This window comes from Apium graveolens, chromosome 7 (genome assembly GCF_009905375.1).
Source record: "Apium graveolens cultivar Ventura chromosome 7, ASM990537v1, whole genome shotgun sequence".
NCBI classification, from domain to species: Eukaryota; Viridiplantae; Streptophyta; class Magnoliopsida; order Apiales; family Apiaceae; genus Apium; species Apium graveolens.
Window position 1 is genome coordinate 44,526,145 of NC_133653.1, and position 5,221 is coordinate 44,531,365.

General features: G+C 37.5%; 1 non-coding gene across 1 annotated transcript; it reads left to right on the forward strand.

Moving 5' to 3' along the window:
• Positions 1–271: 271 nt before the first annotated feature.
• LOC141676244 (small nucleolar RNA R71) lies at positions 272–378 on the forward strand. The gene has a single exon (XR_012556843.1). It is a non-coding gene; the product is annotated as a small nucleolar RNA R71 (small nucleolar RNA).
• The last annotated feature ends 4,843 nt before the right edge of the window (positions 379–5,221 follow it).

Consider the following 5,221-nt stretch of genomic DNA (forward strand, 5'->3'; position numbering starts at 1 on the left):
ATAATTAGACAAAGAGTCCACTTTCATCGTCAAAGCTTGAAGTTGAGCAGCTATAGCAGTAGCTTGATCCACTTCCATAATTACTGCTACCTTTCCTTGTAACATTCTTTATGTAGGATTTTGGTATTTATTGGCTGCCATTAGCTCAATCAACTCATAAGCTTCATTATAGCTTTTAGCCCATAAGGCTCTACCAGATGCTACATCGAGCATAGGTCTAGATTGTGCACCTAAACCATCATAGAAACAGTTGATAATCATCCAATCAGGCATGCCATGGCGTGTGCACTTCCTTAGCATCTCCTTATATCGATCCCAAGCCTCACACAGAGATTCACCAGTTTGCTGAGCAAACTGAGTAAGAGCATTCCTGATTGCAGCAGTCTTCATCATAGGAAAGAATTTAGTGAGAAAATTTTGAGCAAGATCCTCCCATTTGGTGATAGACCCTGGTTCTATAGAATGTAACCAACATTTTGCTTTATCCCTTAAAAAGAATGGGAATAGTCACATCTTGATAGCATCTTCAGACACATCTTTGAACTTGAAAGTGTCACATATTTCGAAAAAATCCCTGATGTGCATGTTGGGGTTTTTAGTAGGGGAACCCCCAAACTGAACTAAGTTCTGTATCATCTGAATTGTGCTCGACTTAATTTCAAAAGTGTTAGCCGCGATGGCTGGCCTAATGATGCTTGACTGAATATCATTGATCTTAGGCTTAGAATAGTCCATCAACGCCTTAGTATTATCTTCTCAATTTCCCATCTCTAATAAAGGTGGTTCTTCGATTTTCTCCTCCTCTACTACTTTCTCTTCATCCTCAAAATCTTCCCTTCGCTCCTCTACAACTTCTTCCTTGTCTTTATCCAGAATTATCCTACGAACTCGCTAACGCATTTGCATAAATGATCGCTATATTACCTGAAAACAGACAAGAAAAAGAGTAGGTAAGTAACAATGTCCAAGTCAATGACTTTAAGGATCATTGATGACAAACACATAAACTAAAAGTTAACACTGCAGTCCAAGGTAGAGGCAACAAAAACTTGTTAGGGCTAAACACGCGCTAATAATTCACACCAGTATACACATTCACAAGTAATATAAAATTGTTTCTAGTTCGTTCCCATAGAGACTGGATTTGGTTACTATGTAATTTATGCACTTATGCACCGATGATATGGTTATTATCCAATGCTAAGACGATAACAAATTGAGGTTGATTATAACTACAAATTAAACTAACAATTATAACTAAAAGAGTAAAGAGAGTTGTATATTATATGAGACAAGCATGGGTTTCTAACTTCATTATATACTTCATTCAATAGTCTTATTATTCTTAACCTTAGCATGCAATAGTGATGATACTAATCAAATAACACGAAACTGCTAAACGCCAACTTTCACTGCACGAATAACATACTACCATACATCCACCAAAGATATAAAAGCTGAATAGACACCAATTATATTGAGACTCTATATGTCTATAGAATTTGATAACATAAAGGTTTAAAGAACAAGCTATCTATCATGATTATACAGGGCAAGTAATAATGTTAAAATTACCTATGAATTATGCATAATAATAACACATGAACCTATGCTAGCATGGCAAGTTCTAAATCCTTAAATTCACTGTCGCTTCATTAAAGATTAACACGCTATCTTATAAGTTCGCGACTCTCATAAGACGAATAAGCACAACCAATACTAGGTTATCATACAATCACCACACACTAAGGCATCAAAATAATTTACCTAAAAAATCCATAAGTAAATCCGCTAGAACCCCACAATAACGATTAGTCCATAATTGGACTCATCCTCAACGTGGGTTCCGATGAAAACATGGTATAATAAATGTAGTCTTTACACTGAATAAATAACAAAATCAAGTATGAAACAAGAGTAAGATTCACGAATAAGAAAACTAGCATCCAAGTTACAACTTAGAATAAAGATTCACAAATAAAAACAAGATCTTTTTTGTCTTCGTTGAATCGTGCTAACACGATCTTCTTACGGCTCTCCTTGTGCTCTGGTACCTCACTCTCTAGAAAAAGTCCTTTGATTAAGTATATATAGCAGCCCATGCAAGATAGAAGTCCTCCAATTGTAATTCAAGTGGAATCGGGATTCTGGGATTCTAACCCGGTGCGGGCGCGCGCTTCATCAGCGCGGGCGCGCTGGCTTTCTGATAAATGGGCGCGACCGCGCGCTAGACTAGCGCGGGCGCGCCGTGCTTCTGGAAAAACTTCTGATTTTCTTTAATTCCTGTTGCAATCGAGTTGGCTTCCCGAGCTTTATTCTTTGGACACCATCCTAACACCATATGAGCACCAAAACAATGTTAATTCACCTGATTCTTAGAATAATGCCTAAAATGCAAAATCACTAGAAAAACACATTAAAACACCAACAACTTGAGTACAAATGCATCAATTCAAAGCTAAATAGAGCATTATAAAGTGTCATAAATTCCACTCAATAACCTCATGTACTCACCATATGTTGTAGCTCTCGGATCCATCCTCCTAGGTGAAGTTACTTCGTAAGACCGGTTTTAAACTGATGGTATGAAATAAGTTGTAGGGTAGATAGAAAAGTTATACTCACATTTGAATATCTGGTAGAACCAGAATCAACATATGGGGGATTCTTGAAGAGGTAGTCTCACATCAGGGGATGAGATAATAGCTGGAAAAGGTGCAACCGTCGCAACCGCAGGTGATATGGCTAACACCGGTGGAAGAGCAGGGCTCAAATCGGATGATGGTCCTTCCATTGAAGGCTCCGAATGATCAGAAGATCCTGGGATAAAAGAATCTTCCATAGCCGCTATTTGACAATCACGTCGCTATATAAGAATCTCGAATCTCATCACGAATCATACCAAAACCTACTATACAGTCGCACTGACCTCTCGATATTCTATTTTTTTTCTATTTCCTAATCTTAATCATAACCCTCTATCCATTCCCGACAATCTAGACTTATTTCAGTGACTTATAACATATAGCTCTCATACCAAACCTGTGATGCCCTCTGTTAAGTGGCATTTATGACACTTATTTATGGTCTAATAAGCTTTGAGTTGGTGTATTTGTACTCAATTTATTTTTGTTTTAATGTGTTTTCAAGTGTTTTTGCATTTCAGGTTTTACTTAGTGAATTAGCATTGTTTTGATGCTAATATGGTGTTTAGGATGTGTTGGAATAAAAGCTTGAAAGATTGGCTCAAAGCTGCAAGGAATAAAGAAGAAGAAAAAAATAATTTTTGGCAGAAGGCAGGCGCACCCGCGCTAATGTTGCGCGCGGTCGCGCCGGGAGATCAGGAAGTCAGCGCGCCCGCGCTGGTGAGGCGCGCGCCCGCGCTGGGTCAGGATAAACAAATCCTGATTCTTTTATAATTCGAATTGCTGGACTCCTGGGATGCATGGACTGCTATATAAAAATAACTTAGGTCATTTTTTAAGGGATATTCAGAGATATCAAGACATCAAGGAAGGAGAAGACGACAAGAGACCTTTTGGGCACAATTCAATAAAGGCGAAGACGATCTAGTTTATTCTTGTGAATCTTTGTTTTGAGTTGTAATTTGGATGCTTATTTTTTGTTTTGTTGAACCTTTACTCTTGTTTGTACTTTGGTTTATTTATTCGTATAAAGACTACGTTTTCTATATCATGTTTTCACTGGAACCCACGTTAGCGATGAGTTCGATTATGGGTTAATCGTTATCGTGGGGTTCTAGCGGATTTATTTATGGATTTCTTTAGTTAAATTGTTTGATACCTTAGTATGTGGTGATTGTATGATATCCTAGTTATGGTTGTGCGTATTCGTCTTGTGAGCGTCGCGAACTTATAAGATAGTGTGTTAATTCTTAATAAAGCGAAAGTGAATTTAAGGATTTAGAAATGGCCGTGCTAGCATAGATTCATGTATTGTTATGCATGATTCGTAGGTAATTTTAACCATCTTACTTGCCCTATGTAATCAAGATAAATTACTTATGTTTAAACCGTTATGTTGTCAAATTCTATAGACATATAGGGTCTCAATATAATTGTTGCCTATTCAGCTTCCATCTCTTTTGTGGATGTCTGATAGAATTGTACTCGTGCAACGAAAGATGGCGTTTATCAGTTTCGTGTTATCTGATTAGTGTCATCACCATTAAATGCTAAAGGTTAAGAACAATAAGGCTATTGAATGAAGTACTTAATGAAGTTAGAATCCCATGTCTTTCATATATATTAACTAAGTCTATCTTATTCTCATAGTTTTAATAATTAGTTTAATTCTTAGTTATAAAAAACCTCACTTTGTTATTGTCTTAACATTAAATAGTAACCATACATTGTTGCTTAAGTGCATGAGTTGATTAGTTAACCAATACAGTCTCTGTGGGATCAAATATGATTTATATGTCATACTACTTGCGAACTCGTATACTTGCGTGTAATATTAACGCGTGTTTAGCGACTAACATGTTTTTGGCGCCGCTGCCGGGGACTGCAGTGTTAATTATTAGTTTATGTGTTTTTCATCAGTGGTCGTTAAAGTTCATTGACTCGGACATTGTTACTTATTTGTTTCCTTATTTTATTTCAGGTGATCTAGCGAGGGTGTATGCATACGCGTTCTCGTACTCGTAAGAGAATACTGGATAAAGCCGAGGAAGAACTTGTGGTAGTTCGTAGGGAAGTTTTTGAGGAAAAAAAGAAGGTAGAAGAAGAAGAGAAAGTTGAAGAGCCAATTGTAGTAGCTATGGGTGATCAAGCAAAAAATCTAAAGGCTTTGATGGACTATTCTAAGCTTAAGATTAATGACATTCAGTCTAGCATCATTAGACCAGCCATCAGAGCTAACACTTTTGAGATCAAGTCAAGCACAATCCAGATGATACAGAACTCAGTTCAGTTTGGGGGTTCTCCTACCGAAGACCCCAACATGCACATCAGGGATTTCATCGAGATCTGCGACACTTTCAAGTTCAATGATGTGACTGAAGATGCTATCAACCTACATCTCTTTCCATTCTCTTTGAGGGATAAGGCAAAGTTCTGGTTACACTCTCTACCAGCAGGGTCTATCACCACTTGGGAAGATCTCGCTCAAAAGTTTCTCACTAAATTCTTCCTCATGGCGAAAATTGTAGCAATCAGGAATGCTCTTACTCAGTTTGCTCAACAAACTGGAGAATCTT